This window comes from Staurois parvus, unplaced genomic scaffold (assembly GCF_062004578.1).
Source record: "Staurois parvus isolate SC_StPar_1 unplaced genomic scaffold, SC_StPar_1.0 ptg003902l, whole genome shotgun sequence".
Lineage (NCBI taxonomy): Eukaryota > Metazoa > Chordata > Amphibia > Anura > Ranidae > Staurois > Staurois parvus.
In genome coordinates this window covers 67,501-92,214 of record NW_028321697.1, presented here as the reverse complement: position 1 = coordinate 92,214, position 24,714 = coordinate 67,501, and the positions used below count along the sequence as shown (strand labels likewise).

The following is a 24,714-nucleotide window of genomic DNA, read 5'->3' as shown; positions in this document are numbered from 1 at the left end:
GAATCACATGATTGGGAGGGGATTGGAGCACCCGAATCACATGATATGGGAGGGGATTGGAGCACCCGAATCACATGATATGGTTGGGGATTGGAACACCCGAATCACATGATATGGAGGGGATTGGAACACCCGAATCACATGATATGGAGGGGATTGGAACACCCGAATCACATTGGATATGGAGGGGATTGGAACACCCGAATCACATGATATGGAGGGGATTGGAACACCCGAATCACATGATATGGAGGGGATTGGGGACACCCGAATCACATGATATGGAGGGGATTGGGACACCCGAATCACATGATATGGAGGGATTGGGACACCCGAATCACATGATATGGACGGGATTGGGACACCCGAATCACATGATATGGACGGGATTGGGACACCCGAATCACATGATATGGAGGGGATTGGAACACCCGAATCACATGATATGGAGGGGATTGGAACACCGGAATCACATGATAAGGAGGGGATTGGAACACCGGAATCACAGAATGTGGACTGGATTGGAACACTTGAATCACATGATGTGGAGGGGACTGGAAAACCTGAATCACGATATGGAGGGGATTGGAACACCGGAATCACATGATTGGGAGGGGATTGGAACACCTGAATCACATGATATGGAGGGAATTGGAACACCAGAATCACATGATGTGGAGGGGATTGGAACACCTGAATCACGATATGGAGGGCATTGGAACACCTGAATCACATGATATGGAGGGCGGGGACAATACTTGGGGCAATATAGTGAATGAGATCTTCTCTTTTATTGGAGGAAAATCATATCCCACCCCCCGAGGGGCCACTCACCCATATCATACTGCAGACTGAGCTCCAACTGTGGCCACAGCATGATGAGTGCAAACGAGGCGTAGAAATGTACATCGTATGTGTTATACATCCGATACTCCTGACCTGAGGAAGAGACCAAACGTTATACTGGGGGGACTGTACACTGTCACTGCGCCCCCTCCCCCTGTATATAATGGTGACTTCCTGTCCCCTCCCCCTGTATATAATGGTGACTTCCTGTCCCCTCCCCCTGTATATAATGGTGACTTCCTGTCCTGCGCCCCCTCCCCCTGTATATAATGGTGACTTCCTGTCCTGCGTCCCCTCCCCCTGTATATAATGGTGACTTCCTGTCCCCTCCCCCTGTATATAATGGTGACTTCCTGTCCCCTCCCCCTGTATATAATGGTGACTTCCTGTCCTGCGTCCCCTCCCCCTGTATATAATGGTGACTTCCTGTCCCCTCCCCCTGTATATAATGGTGACTTCCTGTCCTGCGTCCCCCTCCCCCTGTATATAATGGTGACTTCCTGTCCCCTCCCCCTGTATATAATGGTGACTTCCTGTCCCCTCCCCCTGTATATAATGGTGACTTCCTGTCCTGCGTCCCTCCCCCTGTATATAATGGTGACTTCCTGTCCTGCGCCCCCTCCCCCTGTATATAATGGTGACTTCCTGTCCTGCGTCCCCTCCCCCTGTATATAATGGTGACTTCCTGTCCTGCGCCCCCTCCCCCTGTATATAATGGTGACTTCCTGTCCTGCGTCCCCTCCCCCTATATATAATGGTGACTTCCTGTCCCCTCCCCCTGTATATAATGGTGACTTCCTGTCCTGCGCCCCCTCCCCCTGTATATAATGGTGACTTCCTGTCCCCTCCCCCTGTATATAATGGTGACTTCCTGTCCCCTCCCCCTGTATATAATGGTGACTTCCTGTCCCCTCCCCCTGTATATAATGGTGACTTCCTGTCCCCTCCCCCTGTATATAATGGTGACTTCCTGTCCCCTCCCCCTGTATATAATGGTGACTTCCTGTCCCTCCCCCTGTATATAATGGTGACTTCCTGTCCTGCGCCCCCTCCCCCTGTATATAATGGTGACTTCCTGTCCCCTCCCCCTGTATATAATGGTGACTTCCTGTCCTGCGCCCCCTTCCCCTGTATATAATGGTGACTTCCTGTCCCGCGTCCCCTCCCCTGTATATAATGGTGACTTCCTGTCCCGCGTCCCCTCCCCTGTATATAAAGGTGACTTCCTGTCCCCTCCCCCTGTATATAATGGTGACTTCCTGTCCTGCGCCCCCTTCCCCTGTATATAATGGTGACTTCCTGTCCTGCGTCCCCTCCCCCTGTATATAATGGTGACTTCTTGTCCTGCGTCCCCTCCCCCCTGTATATAATGGTGACTTCCTGTCCTGCGTCCCCTCCCCCCTGTATATAATGGTGACTTCCTGTCCTGAGTCCCCTCCCCCCTGTATATAAAGGTGACTTCCTGTCCCCTCCCCTCTGTATATAAAGGTGACTTCCTGTCCTGCGTCCCCTCCCCCTGTATATAATGGTGACTTCCTGTCCTGGTTCCCCTCCCCCTGTATATAATGGTGACTTCCTGTCCTGCTTCCCCTCCCCCTGTATATAATGGTGACTTCCTGTCCCCTCCCCCTGTATATAAAGGTGACTTCCTATCCACTCCCCCCTGTATATAATGGTGACTTCCTGCCCCGCGTCCCCTCCCCCTGTATATAATGGTGACTTCCTGCCCCGCGTCCCCTCCCCCTGTATATAATGGTGACTTCCTGTCCCGCGTCCCCTCCCCCTGTATATAATGGTGACTTCCTGTCCCGCGTCCCCTCCCCCTGTATATAAAGGTGACTTCCTGTCCCTCCCCCCTGTATATAAAGGTGACTTCCTGTCTTGCGCCCCCTCCCCCTGTATATATTGGTGACTTCCTGTCCTGCTTCCCCTCCCCCTGTATATAATGGTGACTTCCTGTCCCCTCCCCCTGTATATAAAAGGTGACTTCCTGTCCCCTCCCCCTGTATATAAAAGGTGACTTCCTGTCCCCTCCCCCTGTATATAAAAGGTGACTTCCTGTCCCCCTCCCCCTGTATATAATGGTGACTTCCTGTCCCCTCCCCCTGTATATAATGGTGACTTCCTGTCCCCTCCCCCTGTATATAAAGGTGACTTCCTGTCCAGCGCCCCTCCCCCTGTATATAAAGGTGACTTCCTGTCCCCTCCTCCCTGTATATAAAGGTGACTTCCTGTCCCCTCCCCCCTGTATATAAAGGTGACTTCCTGTCCCCTCCACCCTGTATATAAAGGTGACTTCCTGTCCTGAGCCCCCACCCGTATATAAAGTTGACTTCCTGTCCTGCATCCACTCCCCCTGTATATAATGGTGACTTCCTGTCCTGCGTCCCCTCCCCCTGTATATAAAGGTGACTTCCTGTCCTGCGTCCCCTCCCTGTATATAAAGGTGACTTCCTGTCCCCTCCCCCTGTATATAAAGGTGACTTCCTGTCCCCTCCCCCTGTATATAATGGTGACTTCCTGTCCTGCGCCCCCTCCCCCTGTATATAATGGTGACTTCCTGTCCTGCGCCCCCTCCCCCTGTATATAATGGTGACTTCCTGTCCTGCGTCCCCTCCCCCTGTATATAATGGTGACTTCCTGTCCCCTCCCCCTCCCCCTGTATATAATGGTGACTTCCTGTCCCCTCCCCCTGTATATAATGGTGACTTCCTGTCCCCTCCCCCTGTATATAATGGTGACTTCCTGTCCTGCGTCCCCTCCCCTGTATATAATGGTGACTTCCTGTCCCCTCCCCCTGTATATAATGGTGACTTCCTGTCCCCTCCCCCTGTATATAATGGTGACTTCCTGTCCTGCGCCCCCCTTCCCCTGTATATAATGGTGACTTCCTGTCCCGCGTCCCCTCCCCCTGTATATAATGGTGACTTCCTGTCCCGCGTCCCCTCCCCCTGTATATAAAGGTGACTTCCTGTCCCCTCCCCCTGTATATAATGGTGACTTCCTGTCCTGCGCCCCTTCCCCTGTATATAATGGTTGACTTCCTGTCCTGCGTCCCCTCCCCCTGTATATAATGGTGACTTCTTGTCCTGCGTCCCCTCCCCCCTGTATATAATGGTGACTTCCTGTCCTGCGTCCCCTCCCCCCTGTATATAATGGTGACTTCCTGTCCTGAGTCCCCTCCCCCCTGTATATAAAGGTGACTTCCTGTCCCCTCCCCCCTGTATATAAAGGTGACTTCCTGTCCTGCGTCCCCTCCCCCTGTATATAATGGTGACTTCCTGTCCTGGTTCCCCTCCCCCTGTATATAAATGGTGACTTCCTGTCCTGCTTCCCCTCCCCCTGTATTATAATGGTGACTTCCTGTCCCCTCCCCCCTGTATATAAAGGTGACTTCCTGTCCCCTCCCCCCTGTATATAAAGGTGACTTCCTGTCCCCTCCCCCTGTATATAAAGGTGACTTCCTATCCCACTCCCCCCTGTATATAAAGTTGACTTCCTGTCCTGCGTCCCCCCCCTCCTGTATATAATGGTTACTTCCTGTCCTGTGTCCCCTCCCCCTGTATATAATGGTGACTTCCTGCCCCGCGTCCCCTCCCCCTGTATATAATGGTGACTTCCTGCCCCGCGTCCCCTCCCCCTGTATATAATGGTGACTTCCTGTCCCGCGTCCCCTCCCCCTGTATATAATGGTGACTTCCTGTCCCGCGTCCCCTCCCCCTGTATATAAAGGTGACTTCCTGTCCCATCCCCCCTGTATATAAAGGTGACTTCCTGTCCTGCGCCCCCTCCCCCTGTATATAATGGTGACTTCCTGTCCTGCTTCCCCTCCCCCTGTATATAAAAGGTGACTTCCTGTCCCCTCCCCCTGTATATAAAAGGTGACTTCCTGTCCCCTCCCCCTGTATATAAAAGGTGACTTCCTGTCCCCTCCCCCTGTATATAATGGTGACTTCCTGTCCCCTCCCCCTGTATATAATGGTGACTTCCTGTCCCTCCCCCCTGTATATAAAGGTGACTTCCTGTCCAGCGCCCCTCCCCCTGTATATAAAGGTGACTTCCTGTCCCCTCCCCCCTGTATATAAAGGTGACTTCCTGTCCCTCCACCCTGTATATAAAGGTGACTTCCTGTCCCCTCCCCCTGTATATAAAGGTGACTTCCTGTCCTGCGCCCCCACCCGTATATAAAGTTGACTTCCTGTCCTGCATCCCCTCCCCCTGTATATAATGGTGACTTCCTGTCCTGCGTCCCCTCCCCCTGTATATAAAGGTGACTTCCTGTCCTGCGTCCCCTCCCCCCTGTATATAAAGGTGACTTCCTGTCCCCTCCCCCTGTATATAAAGGTGACTTCCTATCCACTCCCCCCTGTATATAAAGTTGACTTCCTGTCCTGCGTCCCCCCCCTCCTGTATATAATGGTTACTTCCTGTACTGTGTCCCCTCCCCCTGTATATAATGGTGACTTCCTGCCCCGTGTCCCCTCCCCCTGTATATAATGGTGACTTCCTGTCCTGCGTCCCCTCCCCCTGTATATAATGGTGACTTCCTGTCCCGCGTCCCCTCCCCCTGTATTTAATGGTAACTTCCTGTCCCGCGTCCCCTCCCCCTGTATATAATGGTGACTTCCTGTCCCGCGTCCCTCCCCCTGTATATAATGGTGACTTCCTGTCCCGCGTCCCCTCCCCCTGTATATAATGGTGACTTCCTGTCCCGTGTCCCCTCCCCCTGTATATAAAGGTGACTTCCTGTCCCGTGTCCCCTCCCGCTGTATATAATGGTGACTTCCTGTCCCGTGTCCCCTCCCCCTGTATATAATGGTGACTTCCTGTCCCGCGTCCCCTCCCCCTGTATATAATGGTGACTTCCTGTCCCGCGTCCCCTCCCCCTGTATATAATGGTGACTTCCTGTCCCGTGTCCCCTCCCCCTGTATATAATGGTGACCTACTGTCCCGTGTCCCCTCCCCCTGTATATAATGGTGACTTCCTGCCCCGCGTCCCCTCCCCCTGTATATAATGGTGACTTCCTGTCCCGCGTCCCCTCCCCCTGTATATAATGGTGACTTCCTGTCCCGCGTCCCCTCCCCTGTATATAATGGTGAGCTCCTGTCCCGTGTCCCCTCCCCTGTATATAATGGTGAGCTCCTGTCCTGTGTCCCCTCCCCCTGTATATAATGGTGACTTCCTGCCCCGCGTCCCCTCCCCTGCATATAATGGTGACTTCCTGTCCTGTGTCCCTCCCCCTGCATATAATGGTGACTTCCTGTCCTGTGTCCCCTCCCCCTGTATATAATGGTGACTTCCTGTCCTGTGTCCCCTCCCCCTGTATATAATGGTGACTTCCTGTCCTGTGTCCCCTCCCCCTGTATATAATGGTGACTTCCTGCCCGCGTCCCCTCCCCCTGCATATAATGGTGACTTCCTATCCTGTGTCCCCTCCCCCTGCATATAATGGTGACTTCCTGTCCTGTGTCCCCTCCCCCTGCATATAATGGTGACTTCCTGTCCCTGTGTCCCCTCCCCCTGCATATAATGGTGACTTCCTGTCCTGTGTCCCCTCCCCCTGCATATAATGGTGACTTCCTGTCCTGTGTCCCCTCCCCCTGTATATAATGGTGACTTCCTGCCCTGTGTCCCTCCCCCTGTATATAATGGTGACTTCCTGTCCTGTGTCCCCTCCCCCTGTATATAATGGTGACTTCCTGCCCCGCGTCCCCTCCCCCTGCATATAATGGTGACTTCCTGTCCTGTGTCCCCTCCCCCTGCATATAATGGTGACTTCCTGTCCTGTGTCCCCTCCCCTGCATATAATGGTGACTTCCTGTCCTGTGTCCCCTCCCCCTGCATATAATGGTGACTTCCTGTCCTGTGTCCCCTCCCCCTGCATATAATGGTGACTTCCTGTCCTGCTTCCCCTCCCCCTGTATATAATGGTGACTTCCTGTCCCCTCCCCCTGTATATAAAAGGTGACTTCCTGTCCCCTCCCCCTGTATATAAAAGGTGACTTCCTGTCCCCTCCCCCTGTATATAATGGTGACTTCCTGTCCCCTCCCCCTGTATATAATGGTGACTTCCTGTCCCCTCCCCCCTGTATATAAAGGTGACTTCCCTGTCCAGCGCCCCTCCCCCTGTATATAAAGTGACTTCCTGTCCCCTCCCCCCTGTATATAAAGGTGACTTCCTGTCCCCTCCACCCTGTATATAAAGGTGACTTCCTGTCCCCTCCCCCCTGTATATAAAGGTGACTTCCTGTCCTGCGCCCCCACCCGTATATAAAGTTGACTTCCTGTCCTGCATCCCCTCCCCCTGTATATAATGGTGACTTCCTGTCCTGCGTCCCCTCCCCCTGTATATAAAGGTGACTTCCTGTCCTGCGTCCCCTCCCCCCTGTATATAAAGGTGACTTCCTGTCCCCTCCCCCTGTATATAAAGGTGACTTCCTATCCACTCCCCCCTGTATATAAAGTTGACTTCCTGTCCTGCGTCCCCCCCCTCCTGTATATAATGGTTACTTCCTGTACTGTGTCCCCTCCCCCTGTATATAATGGTGACTTCCTGCCCCGTGTCCCCTCCCCTGTATATAATGGTGACTTCCTGTCCTGCGTCCCCTCCCCCTGTATATAATGGTGACTTCCTGTCCCGCGTCCCCTCCCCCTGTATTTAATGGTAACTTCCTGTCCCGCGTCCCCTCCCCCTGTATATAATGGTGACTTCCTGTCCCGCGTCCCCTCCCCCTGTATATAATGGTGACTTCCTGTCCCGCGTCCCCTCACAATGTATATAATGGTGACTTCCTGTCCCGTGTCCCCTCCCCCTGTATATAAAGGTGACTTCCTGTCCCGTGTCCCCTCCCGCTGTACATAATGGTGACTTCCTGTCCCGTGTCCCTCCCCCTGTATATAATGGTGACTTCCTGTCCCGCGTCCCCCTCCCCTGTATATAATGGTGACTTCCTGTCCCGCGTCCCCTCCCCCTGTATATAATGGTGACTTCCTGTCCCGTGTCCCCTCCCCCTGTATATAATGGTGACCTACTGTCCTGTGTCCCCTCCCCCTGTATATAATGGTGACTTCCTGCCCCGCGTCCCCTCCCCTGTATATAATGGGTGACTTCCTGTCCCGCGTCCCCTCCCCCTGTATATAATGGTGACTTCCTGTCCCGCGTCCCCTCCCCCTGTATATAATGGTGAGCTCCTGTCCCGTGTCCCCTCCCCCTGTATATAATGGTGAGCTCCTGTCCTGTGTCCCCTCCCCTGTATATAATGGTGACTTCCTGCCCCGCGTCCCCTCCCCCTGCATATAATGGTGACTTCCTGTCCTGTGTCCCCTCCCCCTGTATATAATGGTGACTTCCTGTCCTGTGTCCCCTCCCCCTGTATATAATGGTGACTTCCTGTCCTGTGTCCCCTCCCCCTGTATATAATGGTGACTTCCTGCCCCGCGTCCCCTCCCCCTGCATATAATGGTGACTTCCTGTCCTGTGTCCCCTCCCCCTGCATATAATGGTGACTTCCTGTCCTGTGTCCCCTCCCCCTGCATATAATGGTGACTTCCTGTCCTGTGTCCCCCTCCCCCTGCATATAATGGTGACTTCCTGTCCTGTGTCCCCTCCCCCTGTATATAATGGTGACTTCCTGTCCTGTGTCCCCCTCCCCCTGTATATAATGGTGAGGGGACACCCACACATCACTCTACTGCCCTCTTCAGGGGGTAATGTCCATACATTGGTTGGTTGGGTGACATGGGGTGGAGGGGTAAGCGGTACGCACCCTCCAGGTAGGCGAAGCGCCCGTACTCCTCCAGGAGACTCTCATGCCGGGGATCTCCTTCCCTCCAATCTTCATCAGATCGTCGTCATCGCAGCTGTCAGCCGGGAGCTCCACCCACACCGTACCACCATCCGCCATGAAATACAGCTCATTGAACAATGCCGACTTGTACCAGGAGGGGAGCCGTCTAGGAGGGGCAGAAGAAGGGGGACATCAGGGGCAGAAGGAGGGGGACATCAGGGGCAGAAGGAGGGGGACATCAGGGGCAGAAGGAGGGGGACATCAGGGGCAGAAGAAGGGGACACCAGGGGCAGAAGGAGGGGGACACCAGGGGCAGAAGAAGGGGGACACCAGGGGCAGAAAGGAGGGGGACACCAGGGGCAGAAGGAGGGGGACACCAGGGGCAGAAGGAGGGGGACACCAGGGCAGAAGGAGGGGGACACCAGGGGCAGAAGGAGGGGGACACCAGGGGCAGAAGGAGGGGGACACCAGGGGCAGAAGGAGGGGGACACCAGGGGCAGAAGGAGGGGGACACCAGGGGCAGAAGGAGGGGGACACCAGGGGCAGAAGGAGGGGGACATCAGGGGCAGAAGGAGGGGGACATCAGGGGCAGAAGGAGGGGGACATCAGGGGCAGAAGGAGGGGGACACGAGAGGAAGGAAGAAGGGGGTCATCAGGGGCAGAAGGAGGAAGACACGAGAGGCAGAAGAAGGGGGACATCAGGGGCAGAAGGAGGGGGACACCAGGGGCAGAAGGAGGGGGACACCAGGGGCAGAAGGAGGGGGACATCAGGGGCAGAAGGAGGGGGACATCAGGGGCAGAAGGAGGGGGAGGACATCAGGGGCAGAAGGAGGGGGAGGACATCAGGGGCAGAAGGAGGACACGAGAGGCGGAAAAAGGGGGACATCAGGGGCAGAAGGAGGACACGAGAGGCGGAAAAAGGGGACATCAGGGGCAGAAGGAGGGGGACATCAGGGGCAGAAGGAGGGGGACATCAGGGGCAGAAGGAGGGGGACATCAGGGGCAGAAGGAGGGGGACATCAGGGGCAGAAGGAGGGGACACGAGAGGAAGGAAGAAGGGGGTCATCAGGGGCAGAAGGAGGAAGACACGAGAGGCAGAAGAAGGGGGACATCAGGGGCAGAAGGAGGGGGACACCAGGGGCAGAAGGAGGGGGACACCAGGGGCAGAAGGAGGGGGACATCAGGGGCAGAAGGAGGGGGACACCAGGGGCAGAAGGAGGGGGAGGACATCAGGGGCAGAAGGAGGACACGAGAGGCAGAAGAAGGGGAACATCAGGGGCAGAAGGAGGACACGAGAGGCGGAAGAAGGGGGACATCAGGGGCAGAAGGAGGGGGTCATCAGGGGCAGAAGGAGGAGGTCATCAGGGGCAGAAGGAGGGGGTCATCAGGGGCAGAAGGAGGAGGTCATCAGGGGCAGAAGGAGGAGGACATCAGGGGCAGAAGAATGGGACATCAGGGGCAGAAGAAGGGGACATCATGGGCAGAAGAAGGGGGACATCAGGGGCAGAAGAAGGGGGACATCAGGGGCAGAAGAAGGGGGACACCAGGGGCAGAAGAAGGGGGACACGAGGGTCAGAAGAAGGGGGACACGAGGGTCAGAAGAAGGGGGACACGAGGGTCAGAAGAAGGGGGACACGAGGGTCAGAAGAAGGGGACACGAGGGTCAGAAGAAGGGGGACACAAGGGTCAGAAGAAGGGGGACACAAGGGGTAGGCGGGGGTTGGGGAAAGGGTTCATATTCCAGATTGGTGGAGGTTGTAAGGGTAAACTGGAGGTGACTTTCCTTCATTCTTACATAACAAATGATCTCCTCTCTGGCAACACCTTGGAGACACAAAATCACCGGACCTACAGAAGACTGAGTGCAATCACTGGACCTACAGAAGACTGAGCGCAATCACTGGACCTACAGAAGACTGAGTGCAATCACTGGACCTACAGAAGACGGAGCGCAATCACTGGACCTACAGAAGACGGAGCGCAATCACCGGACCTACAGAAGACGGAGCGCAATCACCGGACCTACAGAAGACTGAGTGCAATCACCGGACCTACAGAAGACTGAGTGCAATCACTGGACCTACAGAAGACGGAGCGCAATCACCGGACCTACAGAAGACTGAGTGCAATCACCGGACCTACAGAAGACGGAGCGCAATCACCGGACCTACAGAAGACTGAGTGCAATCACCGGACCTACAGAAGACTGAGCGCAATCACTGGACCTACAGAAGACTGAGTGCAATCACTGGACCTACAGAAGACTAAGTGCAATCACCGGACCTACAGAAGACTGAGCGCAATCACCGGACCTACAGAAGACTGAGCGCAATCACCGGACCTACAGAAGACTGAGCGCAATCACCGGACCTACAGAAGACTGAGTGCAATCACCGGACCTACAGAAGACTGAGTGCAATCACCGGACCTACAGAAGACTGAGTGCAATCACCGGACCTACAGAAGACTGAGTGCCACCACCGGACCTACAGAAGACTGAGCGCAATCACCGGACCTACAGAAGACTGAGTGCAATCACCGGACCTACAGAAGACTGAGTGCAATCACCGGACCTACAGAAGACTGAGTGCAATCACCGGACCTACAGAAGACTGAGCGCAATCACCGGACCTACAGAAGACTGAGCGCAATCACCGGACCTACAGAACACGGAGCGCAATCACAGGACGTATAGAAGACGGAGCGCAATCACCGGACCTACAGAAGACTGAGTGCAATCACCGGACCTACAGAAGACTGAGTGCAATCACAGGACGTATAGAACACGGAGCACAATCACTGGACGTATAGAAGATGGAGCGCAATCACCGGACCTACAGAACACGGAGCGCAATCACGGGACGTATAGAAGATGGAGCGCAATCACGGGACGTATAGAACACGGAGCGCAATCACGGGACGTATAGAACATGGAGCGCAATCATGGGATGTATAGAACACGGAGCGCAATCACGGGACGTATAGAACACGGAGCGCAATCACGGGACCTATAGAACACGGAGCGCAATCACGGGACCTATAGAACACGGAGCGCAATCACGGGACCTATAGCAGTGTAGCCTCCCTTGTACCCCAGTCAGATCTTTAGGACATACTCATCTCTCAGGATCGGGTCTTGCCAGGCCTCCATCCTCCGCTCCCATTCCTCATAGTGGGACAAACCGTAATGACAAAGAGCTGATGCTGCATTCCCCTGAGTGCCGAAAAAACGTGTGTACCGTCTGCAGAGAGAAGAGGCAGGATGAGGATAGCACAGACAGGACACGTTGCAGGAACATGACTGTTCTTATATCCAGGTTGCAGGTTTCAAAAACCAACTAAACCCTGCAGTCTGGTCTATATATGGTTATTATAATTGAGAAGAATATCCAATCACATTGCACCAAACCGATCTGTTATGTGGAATGATCGTTCATTATGGTCAGGGGTGTACGGTGATGGTCAGGGGTGGACGGTGAAGGTCAGGGGTGGACGGTGATGGTCAGGGGTGGACGGTGATGGTCAGGGGTGGACGATGATGGTCAGGGATGGACGATGATGGTCAGGGGTGGACGGTGATGGTCAGGGGTGGACGGTGATGGTCAGGGGTGGACGGTGAAGGTCAGGGGTGGACGGTGATGGTCAGGGGTGGACGGTGAAGGTCAGGGGTGGACGGTGATGGTCAGGGGTGGACGGTGATGGTCAGGGGTGGACGGTGAAGGTCAGGGGTGGACGGTGATGGTCAGGGGTGGACGGTGATGGTCAGGGGTGGACGATGATGGTCAGGGATGGACGATGATGGTCAGGGGTGGACAGTGAAGATCAGTGTATGGTGATGGTCAGGGGGTCATTAGTATATATTGATGATCAGGGATGGACGGTGATGGTCAGGGGTGGACGGTGATGGTCAGGGGTGGACGGTGATAGTCAGGGGTGGACGGTGATGGTCAGGGGTGGACGGTGATGGTCAGGGGTGGACGATGATGGTCAGGGATGGACGGTGATGGTCAGGGGTGGACGGTGATGGTCAGGGGTGGACGGTGATGGTCAGGGATGGACGATGATGGTCAGGGATGGACGATGATGGTCAGGGATGGACGATGATGGTCAGGGATGGACGATGATGGTCAGGGATGGACGATGATGGTCAGGGGTGGACAGTGAAGATCAGTGTATGGTGATGGTCAGGGGGTGAAGGTCAGCAGTATATAGTGATGGTCAGGGGGTGAAGGTCAGTAGTATATAGTGATGGTCAGGGGGTGAGGGTCAGAGGTGTATGGTGATGGTCATAGGGTAATGGTCAGGTGGTGTACAGTGATGGTCAGGGAGTGAAGGTCAGTAGTATATGGTGATGGTCAGGGGGTGAACGTCAGTAGTATATGGTGATGGTCAGGGGGTGAAGGTCAGTAGTATATGGTGATGGCCCGGGGGTGAAGGTCAGTAGTATATGGTGATGGTCAGTAGTATATGGTGAAGGTCAGTGATGTACGGTGATGATCAGGGGGTGAAGGACAGTAGTGTATGGTGATGGTCAGGGGGTGAGGGTCAGAGGTGTATGGTGATGGTCATAGGGTAATGGTCAGGTGGTGTACAGTGATGGTCAGGGAGTGAAGGTCAGTAGTATATGGTGATGGTCAGGGGGTGAACGTCAGTAGTATATGGTGATGGTCAGGGGGTGAAGGTCAGTAGTATATGGTGATGGCCCGGGGGTGAAGGTCAGTAGTATATGGTGATGGTCAGTAGTATATGGTGAAGGTCAGTGATGTACGGTGATGATCAGGGGGTGAAGGACAGTAGTGTATGGTGATGGTCAGGGGGTGAAGGTCAGTAGTGTATGGTGATGGTCAGGGGGTGAGGGTCAGTAGTGTATGGTGATGGTCAGGGGGTGAGGGTCAGAGGTGTATGGTGATGGTCAGTAGTATATGGTGATGGTCAGGGGGTGAGGGTCAGTAGTGTATGGTGATGGTCAGGGGGTGAGGGTCAGTAGTGTATGGTGATGGTCAGGGGGTGAAGGTCAGTAGTGTATGGTGATGGTCAGGGGGTGAGGGTCAGTAGTGTATGGTGATGGTCAGGGGGTGAGGGTCAGAGGTGTATGGTGATGGTCAGTAGTATATGGTGATGGTCAGGGGGTGAGGGTCAGAGGTGTATGGTGATGGTCAGGGGGTGAGGGTCAGAGGTGTATGGTGATGGTCAGGGGGTGAGGGTCAGAGGTGTATGGTGATGGTCAGGGGGTGAGGGTCAGAGGTGTATGGTGATGGTCAGGGGGTGAGGGTCAGAGGTGTATGGTGATGGTCAGGGGGTGAACGTCAGTAGTATATGGTGATGGTCAGGGGGTGAAGGTCAGTAGTATATGGTGATGGTCAGTAGTATATGGTGAAGGTCAGTGATGTACGGTGATGATCAGGGGGCGAAGGACAGTAGTATATGGTGATGATCAGGGGGCGAAGGACAGTAGTATATGGTGATGGTCAGGGGGTGAAGGTCAGTAGTGTATGGTGATGGTCAGGGGGTGAAGGTCAGTAGTGTATGGTGATGGTCAGGGGGTGAAGGTCAGTAGTGTATGGTGATGGTCAGGGGGTGAAGGTCAGTAGTGTATGGTGATGGTCAGTAGTGTATGGTGATGGTCAGGGGGTGAGGGTCAGAGGTGTATGGTGATGGTCAGGGGGTGAAGGTCAGTAGTGTATGGTGATGGTCAGGGGGTGAAGGTCAGTAGTGTATGGTGATGGTCAGGGGGTGAGGGTCAGTAGTGTATGGTGATGGTCAGGGGGTGAGGGTCAGAGGTGTATGGTGATGGTCAGTAGTATATGGTGATGGTCAGGGGGTGAGGGTCAGAGGTGTATGGTGATGGTCAGGGGGTGAGGGTCAGAGGTGTATGGTGATGGTCAGGGGGTGAGGGTCAGAGGTGTATGGTGATGGTCAGGGGGTGAGGGTCAGAGGTGTATGGTGATGGTCAGGGGGTGAGGGTCAGAGGTGTATGGTGATGGTCAGGGGGTGAACGTCAGTAGTATATGGTGATGGTCAGGGGGTGAAGGTCAGTAGTATATGGTGATGGTCAGTAGTATATGGTGAAGGTCAGTGATGTACGGTGATGATCAGGGGGCGAAGGACAGTAGTATATGGTGATGATCAGGGGGCGAAGGACAGTAGTATATGGTGATGGTCAGGGGGTGAAGGTCAGTAGTGTATGGTGATGGTCAGGGGGTGAAGGTCAGTAGTGTATGGTGATGGTCAGGGGGTGAAGGTCAGTAGTGTATGGTGATGGTCAGGGGGTGAAGGTCAGTAGTGTATGGTGATGGTCAGTAGTGTATGGTGATGGTCAGGGGGTGAGGGTCAGAGGTGTATGGTGATGGTCAGGGGGTGAAGGTCAGTAGTGTATGGTGATGGTCAGGGGGTGAAGGTCAGTAGTGTATGGTGATGGTCAGTAGTATATGGTGAAGGTCAGTGATGTACGGTGATGATCAGGGGGTGAAGGACAGTAGTGTATGGTGATGGTCAGGGGGTGAAGGTCAGTAGTGTATGGTGATGGTCAGGGGGTGAGGGTCAGTAGTGTATGGTGATGGTCAGGGGGTGAGGGTCAGAGGTGTATGGTGATGGTCAGTAGTATATGGTGATGGTCAGGGGGTGAGGGTCAGTAGTGTATGGTGATGGTCAGGGGGTGAGGGTCAGTAGTGTATGGTGATGGTCAGGGGGTGAAGGTCAGTAGTGTATGGTGATGGTCAGGGGGTGAGGGTCAGTAGTGTATGGTGATGGTCAGGGGGTGAGGGTCAGAGGTGTATGGTGATGGTCAGTAGTATATGGTGATGGTCAGGGGGTGAGGGTCAGAGGTGTATGGTGATGGTCAGGGGGTGAGGGTCAGAGGTGTATGGTGATGGTCAGGGGGTGAGGGTCAGAGGTGTATGGTGATGGTCAGGGGGTGAGGGTCAGAGGTGTATGGTGATGGTCAGGGGGTGAGGGTCAGAGGTGTATGGTGATGGTCAGGGGGTGAACGTCAGTAGTATATGGTGATGGTCAGGGGGTGAAGGTCAGTAGTATATGGTGATGGTCAGTAGTATATGGTGAAGGTCAGTGATGTATGGTGATGATCAGGGGGCGAAGGACAGTAGTATATGGTGATGGTCAGGGGGTGAAGGTCAGTAGTGTATGGTGATGGTCAGGGGGTGAAGGTCAGTAGTGTATGGTGATGGTCAGGGGGTGAAGGTCAGTAGTGTATGGTGATGGTCAGTAGTGTATGGTGATGGTCAGGGGGTGAGGGTCAGAGGTGTATGGTGATGGTCAGGGGGTGAAGGTCAGTAGTGTATGGTGATGGTCAGGGGGTGAAGGTCAGTAGTGTATGGTGATGGTCAGTAGTATATGGTGATGGTCAGGGGGTGAGGGTCAGAGGTGTATGGTGATGGTCAGGGGGTGAGGGTCAGAGGTGTACAATGAAGGTTAGTAGTGCAGGTCAGAGGCGTACAGTGATGGTCACTGGAAGGGGATGGACACCGGAAGGGGATGGACACTGGAAGGGGATGGACACCGGAAGGGGATGGACACTGGAAGGGGATGGTCACTGGAAGGGGATGGACACCGGAAGGGGATGGACACTGGAAGGGGATGGACACCTACCGGCAGTACTCTCTCTCTCCTGAACCGAAGCGGATCCGGGGCATGTCCCAGGACAGACAGAATTCCAAAGTCCCGCGTCCCCCGGAGCTCACTGAGCACCCTCCTGCCACACCCGCTGCGATCTTCTTCCCCTTCACGGTGTGAGAACTCGGGCCTGTGCCATCAGACGGTATTTATCAATATTACAATACAGGAATTACTGAGCGCCAACTCTTCATGAAGCATTTTACAAGATAATACAAGAGGGTGAGGACAGTCCTGCCCCACAGAGCTTACAATCTAACAGGGAGGGGCATGTGATACAAGTGATCCGGTTTGGGTTGGATTCAGTCAGGGCCTCCTCTGTGTTAAAGGAGCCCCAAAATTTGTATGTTGACAATTACCTGTACTTTGCAGTAGGAGGCAGCACTAGGAACCCGGGTATACCATCTATGTGCCCCGGGAGGTGACCTCTTTTCTCGTGTTCCCGGGAGGTGACCCCTTTCCTCGTGTGTCCCCTGAGGTGACCCCTTTCCTTGTGTGTCCCGAGAGGTGACCCCTTTCCTTGTGTGTCCCAAGAGGTGACCCCTTTCCTTGTGTCCCCCAAGAGGTGACCCTTTTCCTAGTGTGTCCCGGGAGGTGACCCCTTTCCTTGTGTCCCGAGAGGTGACCCCTTTCCTTGTGTCCCGAGAGGTGACCCCTTTCCTTGTGTCCCGAGAGGTGACCCCTTTCCTTGTGTCCCGAGAGGTGACCCCTTTCCTTGTGTCCCAAGAGGTGACCCCTTTCCTTGTGTCCCCAGGGAGGTGACCCTTTTCCTAGTGTGTCCCGGGAGGTAACCCTTTCCTCGTGTGTCCCGAGAGGTGACCCCTTTCCTTGTGTCTCGGGAGGTAACCCTTTCCTCGTGTGTCCCCTGAGGTGACCCCTTTCCTCGTGTGTCCCGAGAGGTGACCCCTTTCCTCGTGTGTCCCGGGAGGTAACCCTTTCCTCATGTGTCCCGAGAGGTGACCCCTTTCCTTGTGTCCCCCGGGAGGTAACCCTTTTCCTAGTGTGTCCCCTGAGGTGACCCCTTTTCCTTGTCTCTCGGGAGGTAACCCTTTCCTCGTGTGTCCCGAGAGGTGACCCCTTTCCTTGTGTCTCGGGAGGTAACCCTTTCCTCGTGTGTCCCGGGAGGTAACCCTTTCCTTGTGTCTCGGGAGGTAACCCTTTCCTCGTGTGTCCCGGGAGGTAACCCTTTCCTTGTGTCCCGGGAGGCGACCCCTTTCCTTGTGTCTCGGGAGGTAACCCCTTTCCTCGTGTGTCCCCTGAGGTGACCCCTTTCCTTGTGTGTCCCGAGAGGTGACCCCTTTCCTCGTGTGTCCCGGGAGGTAACCCTTTCCTCATGTGTCCCGGGAGGTAACCCTTTCCTCGTGTGTCCCGAGAGGAGACCCCTTTCCTTGTGTCTCGGGAGGTAACCCTTTCTTCGTGTGTCCCCTGAGGTGACCCCTTTTCCTTGTGTCCCGGGAGGTAACCCTTTCCTCGTGTGTCCCCTGAGGTGACCCCTTTCCTCGTGTGTCCCGAGAGGTGACCCCTTTCCTCGTGTGTCCCGGGAGGTAACCCTTTCCTCGTGTGTCCTGAGAAGTGACCCCTTTCCTCATGTGTCCCGAGAGGTGACCCCTTTCCTTGTGTCTCGGGAGGTGACCCCTTTCCTTGTGTCTTGGGAGGTAACCCCTTTCCTTGCGTGTCCCGAGAGGTGACCCCTTTCCTCGTGTGTCCCAGGAGGTGACCCTATTCCTAGTGTGTCCCGGGAGGTAACCCTTTCCTCGTGTGTCCTGGGAGGTAACCCTTACCTTGTGTGTCCCGGGAGGTGACCCCTTTCCTTGTGTCCCGGGAGGTGACCCCTTTCCTTGTGTCCCGGGAGGTAACCCTTTCCTCGTGTGTCCCCTGAGGTGACCCCTTTCCTCGTGTGTCCCGAGAGGTGACCCCTTTCCTCGTGTGTCCCGGGAGGTAACCCTTTCCTCGTGTGTCCTGAGAAGTGACCCCTTTCCTCATGTGTCCCGAGAGGTGACCCCTTTCCTTGTGTCTCGGGAGGTGACCCCTTTCCTTGTGTCTTGGGAGGTAACCCCTTTCCTCGCGTGTCCCGAGAGGTGACCCCTTTCCTCGTGTGTCCCAGGAGGTGACCCTATTCCTAGTGTGTCCCGGGAGGTAACCCTTTCCTTGTGTCCCGGGAGGTGACCCCTTTCCTTGTGTGTCCTGGGAGGTAACCCTTACCTTGTGTGTCCCGGGAGGTGACCCCTTTCCTTGTGTCCCGGGAGGTGACCCCTTTCCTTGTGTCCCGGGAGGTAACCCTTTCCTTGTGTCCCGGGAGGTAACCCTTTCCTCGTGTGTCCCCTGAGGTGACCCCTTTTCCTTGTGTCCCGGGAGGTAACCCTTTCCTCGTGTGTCCCGGGAGGTAACCCTTTCCTCGTGTGTCCCCTGAGGTGACCCCTTTCCTTGTGTCTCGGGAGGTGTTCCGCTTTATTAGAGGGTTCAGTGGATCTGCTACTGCAATCTGTGCAGAGATCTGTTCCCTAATTGGTAGATGCAGCACTGATGAGAACCACATGAGTAGACAGGTACACTTCGTGATCCCAACACTTACTAGGGGTGGAGTTCAAACGTCCGTCTTCCAGCAAGTCTTTCCAAATGTCCAGTCCCATCCCGTTGGGGTCAAACTCCGTACAATGGGATATGTGTATCCCGGGCTGGGGAGAAACACACAACTGCAATTATGCCCCTGACCTGATCCCCCATTGTGACCCCACCAATGACCCCTCTGACCCGATCACCCAATGTGACCCCACCAATGACCCCTCTGACCTGATCCCCCATTGTGACCCCACCAATGACCCCTCTGACCTGATCACCCAATGTGACTCCACCAATGACCCCTCTGATCTGATCCCCCAATGTGACCCCACCAATGACCCCTCTGACCTGATCACCCAATGTGACCCCACCAATGACCCCTCTGACCTGATCACCCAATGTGACCCCACCAATGACCCCCTGATCTGATCCCCCATTGTGACCCCACCAATGACCCCTCTGACCTGATCCCCCATTGTGACCCCACCAATGACCCCTCTGACCTGATCACCCAATGTGACCCCACCAATGACCCCCTGATCTGATCCCCCAATGTGACCCCACCAATGACCCCCTGATCTGATCACCCAATGTGACTCCACCAATGACCCCCTGATCTGATCACCCAATGTGACTCCACCAATGACCCCCTGATCTGATCGCCCAATGTGACCTCCACCAATGACTCCCTGATCTGATCGCCCAATGTGACTCCTCCAATGGCCCCTGATCTAATCGCCCAATGTGACTGCACCAATGGCCCCCTGATCTGATCGCCCAATGTGACTCCACCAATGGCCCCCTAATCTGATCGCCCAATGTGACTCCACCAATGACCCCCTGATCTGATCACCCAATGTGACTCCACCAATGACCCCCTGATCTGATCACCCAATGTGACTCCACCAATGGCCCCCTGATCTGATCACCCAATGTGACACCACCATTGACCCCCTGATCTGATCTCCCAATGTGACTCCACCAATGACCCCCTGATCTGATTCCACAATGTGACCCCCACTATTGATCAACCTGATCTAATCACCCAATGTGACCCCACCAAAGACCCCCTAATCTGATTGCAACCTGATCTGATCCCCCAATGTGACTCAACCAATGAGCCCCCCTGATCTGAGCACCCAATGTGACCCCACCAATGTGCAACCTGATCTGATCACCCAATGTGACTCCACCAATGACCCCCTGATCTGGTTCCCCAATGTGACCACACCAATGTGCAACCTGATCTGATCACCAAATGTGACCCCACCAATGACCCCTTGATCTACACCAATGACCCCCTAATCTGATTCCCCAATATGACTCCACCAATGTGCAACCTGATCTGATCCCCCAATGTGACTTAACCAATGAGCCCCCCTGATCTGAGCACCCAATGTGACCCCACCAATGTGCAACCTGATCTGATCACCCAATGTGACTCCACCAATGACCTCCTGATCTGGTTCCCCAATGTGACCCCACCAATGTGCAACCTGATCTGATCCCCCAATGTGACTCCACCAATGTGCAAACTGATCTGATCTTCCAATGTGACTCAACCAATGAGCCCCCCTGATCTGGTTCCCCAATGTGACCCCACCAATGACCTCCTGATCTGATCCCCCAAAGTGACTACACTATTGACTCCTGATCTGATCACCCAATGTGACTCCACCAATGACTCCCTAATCTGATCACCCAATGTGACTCCACCAATGACTCCCTAATCTGATCACCCAATGTGACTCCACCAATGACTCCCTAATCTGATCACCCAATGTGACTCCACCAATGACTCCCTAATCTGATCACCCAATGTGACTACACTATTGACTCCCTGATCTGAACCCCCCCCCAGTGTGACTCCATCAATGAGCCCCCTCATCTGATTCCCCAATGTGACTCCATCAATGTGCAACCTGATCTGATCCCTCAATGTGACTCAACCAATGACCCCCTGATCTGATCACCCAATGTGACCCCACCAATTAGCAACCTGCTCTGATCGACCAATGCAACTCCACCAATTAGCCCCCCTGATCTGATCCCTCAGTGTGAAGTGACCAATAAGCCCCTCTGATCTGATCCCCCAGTGTGAAGTGACCAATTAGCCCCCCTGATCTGATCCCCCCAATGTGAATCCATCAATGAGCCCTCAATCCGATCTCCCATTGTGACATCACCAATGGACCCCTGATTTATCTGTCCAACGTGACATTGGCAATGAGCCCTGTTTGAATCACACAAAATGTTATGCCACCAATGAGTCCCCTGATGTGATCACCCAATGTGACACCACCAATGAGTCCCCTGATGTGATCACCCAATGTGACACCACCAATGAGCCCCTGATGTGATCACCCAATGTGACACCACCAATGAGTCCCCTGATGTGATCACCCAATGTGAAACCACCAATGAGCCCCTGATGTGATCACCCAATGTGACACCACCAATGAGCCCCTGATGTGATCACCCAATGTGACACCACCAATGAGTCCCCTGATGTGATCACCCAATGTGACACCACCAATGAGTCCCCTGATGTGATCACCCAATGTGACACCACCAATGAGTCCCCTGATGTGATCACCCAATGTGACACCACCAATGAGCCCCTGATGTGATCACCCAATGTGACACCACCAATGAGTCCCCTGATGTGATCACCCAATGTGAAACCACCAATGAGCCCCTGATGTGATCACCCAATGTGACACCACCAAATAGCCCCTGATGTGATCACCCAATGTGACACCACCAATGAGCCCCTGATGTGATCACCCAATGTGACACCACCAATGAGCCCCTGATGTGATCACCCAATGTGACACCACCAATGAGCCCCTGATGTGATCACCCAATGTGACACCACCAATGAGCCCCTGATGTGATCACCCAATGTGACACCACCAATGAGCCCCTGATGTGATCACCCAATGTGACACCACCAATGAGCCCCTGATGTGATCACCCAATGTGACACCACCAATGAGCCCCTGATGTGATCACCCAATGTGAAACCACCAATGAGCCCCTGATGTGATCACCCAATGTGACACCACCAATTAGCCCCTGATGTGATCACCCAATGTGACACCACCAATGAGCCCCTGATGTGATCACCCAATGTGACACCACCAATGAGCCCCTTGATCTAACCACTCAATGTGATACTGCCAATGTGCTTCCAGATTTGATCACCTAACATGTTGCCACCAATGATCTCCCTGATCTGTCCATCAAATGTGACACTGCCAATGAGTCCCCTGATCCAACAGCTGAATGCGACGCCATCAATAAGACCCCGGATCCAACTGCATAATGTAATGCCACCAATGAAACCCTCATCTGACCACCTAATGTGACGCTAGCATGAGCCCCTCTTCCAACTTACTAAGTGATGCCTCTAATGCCCTCCCCCATCTGAATGTGAGGCCACTGAGCCCCCTGATTTGATTGATGCCACCAATGAGCTTTGTCCCCCATCATATGATTGATCCCAAGGATAACGCTCTTGTATGGCTATGCCCAGGACCCTCTTCAGGTGATTCTTCCCTCGTATGGCTATGGACATTGATAATGACCCTCATTCTGTGCTCCCTCCTGCTCACCCTCTTTCGTATGGCTATGGACTTTGATAATGACCCTCAATTTTTCCCCCTCACTTAACCTCTCTTGTATGATACAGACCATGATGATAACCCGTCATGTGAACTTTCCTTTGCTCACCCTCTCTCGTACGGCTATGCCCAGAGTGAATGCATTGACGGCAGTACAGTGATGAAGCAGCACACCAGACACTGCCTCCCCCTCTCTGCTGAGATGAAATGGCTCATTCCAATGGCCCCCGGCCTTGTCTGTCTTGGTGCCACTTCCATTCCTCATGGTGAACATGATGGACACTTCAGCCTCCTCATCACCAGAATTCTCCACATCCCAAACAAAGACGGCCAGCGGCAGAGAGGAGTCCTGAGGAACAGGAGATGTTACATAATAGGTAAGGTTAAGAACTCTGTTCTGCAAAAAAAAAAACCCGCCTGCAGTTTCTAATAACAGAGGCATTTACATCTCTAAACCCATAAACAGTATTGCGTCGTCTTCTGAAGATTAGAAAACGAGAATGAAGGGAAGGAGTATAATGGTGAAGAAGGAAGTCTGGGCTGAAGAGGTGGAGGAAAAGTGGAAGGAGAAAAGAGGAAGAATACATCGGAGGACAATGAGGAGATGAAGAAAACACCCACTAAGATTGCTCTCATAAAATTCCCACATCTTCCATAGGCTTCCATACTCCAAAACCAATTGACCACCTATAAAAATGACAGTGCAGTCAGTAGGACATCCTCGGAAACATGTCTTTGGATAGGAGGGTATTGCATGTGCAGTTCTGGATGCCACCAAGTACTAGCACAGAACTACCTTGTAGGCTGCGTCCAAAGTCAACATTTTGAGAGAACATTTTGTTACCGATGACCATACGACCTCCCAGGGCTCCTGTCATTCAGGGGACTCCAGTATAAAAATTTAATTTTCTGTCTCATCCATTAAGGGACACAGAAACTCTTTAAACTTCAGGACATCCAAAAGCAGTACAACTGGGAGGTGGGGAGCACATAAAATACATGCTAACAGGCCCCAGAAAACAAGAACTGGGGACTGCTAGCAGCTCAAAGCGATGCCTGAAGGACCTTACACCTAAAGTTGTTATCAGGTAAGCCTGAAACATCCACATGGTAGAACTTAGAGATTGCAGTAAAAGAAGACCGGCTGGCAGCCTTGCAGATCTGGAAAACAGTTGCTTAAGGATGAAAAGCACAAGTGCCCTCAGATCTAGTAGAAGTGCACCTTGACAGGACAGTGGAACCTGGTCCTCAAGACCATAAGCTTCGATGATAGTCTGCCTTACAGATCTAGTAGAGTGCGCCTTGACAGGGGAGTGGAACCTGGTCCTCGAGACCATAAGCTTCGATGATAGTCTGCCTTACAGATCTAGTAGAGTGCGCCTTGACAGGAGATTGAATCCTGGTCCTCAAGACCATAAGCTTCGATGATAGTCTGCCTTACAGATCTAGTAGAGTGCGCCTTGACAGGAGAGTGAATCCTGGTCCTCAAGACCATAAGCTTCGATGATAGTCTGCCTTACAGATCTAGTAGAGTGCGCCTTGACAGGAGAGTGAATCCTGGTCCTCAAGACCATAAGCTTCGATGATAGTCTGCCTTACAGATCTAGTAGAGTGCGCCTTGACAGGAGAGTGAATCCTGGTCCTCAAGACCATAAGCTTCGATGATAGTCTGCCTTACAGATCTCAAAGAACCCAATGGCTGGAGATTCAGCTGTCCAAGCAATCGTAAAGGTTAAACATTCCTCTGCTCTGAAAAAGTGGGGTGTACATTCATACCAAGGAAGGCTTACCTGAGGATTTGGCAGGCTTGGTGGGTCTCTACAAAAAGGCACAGGGAGTGACGAAAAGCAAGGACTTTTTCTCAAAAGTACCTGGCAGCCTGCTCCTTTGGCTTCTTCCATTGAGGAAGATATGTGCTCCTGCCACCAGCGGCATCCTTAACACCAGTATCAAAGGTCAATCCAAAAGGGATTTGGGATCCAAATGCGGAGCAAATGTTTCTTGCATAAAGGTCTAGTAGCTCAGCACTCTCACGAAACTGCCCTACACATGTATACTGACATGAGACCTATGCGAGAGAGGAGACAGGAGGATTCCATCACACAGTCACAACTTAAATTTAAAGCTCCATGTGTTCAATAAGCAAGGAATCAACTGCGGAAGGTAAAGACATTTCTCTGAAGGGATTATGACCAGCAAGCCATGGTATGAAAAAGCAGTCATGACCAGGACTGGGTGAGGGGTCAGGACTCGTCAGCGAGAACA

The 24,714-nt window shown here is 53.6% G+C and overlaps 1 pseudogene across 1 annotated transcript in view; it reads right to left on the bottom strand.

Annotated features, from left to right (window-relative positions):
* Window positions 1–775: 775 nt before the first annotated feature.
* LOC149427308 (non-lysosomal glucosylceramidase-like) overlaps window positions 776–24,714 on the bottom strand; it is an 86,475-nt pseudogene continuing 62,536 nt past the window's right edge. The window contains exons 8-13 of the transcript XR_016311328.1: window positions 22,559–22,798; window positions 18,837–18,939; window positions 16,241–16,394; window positions 11,752–11,877; window positions 8,615–8,801; window positions 776–939 (exon numbers count right to left, since the gene is read on the bottom strand). The product of XR_016311328.1 is annotated as a non-lysosomal glucosylceramidase-like (transcript). The remainder of the gene's footprint in view (window positions 940–8,614; window positions 8,802–11,751; window positions 11,878–16,240; window positions 16,395–18,836; window positions 18,940–22,558; window positions 22,799–24,714) is intronic.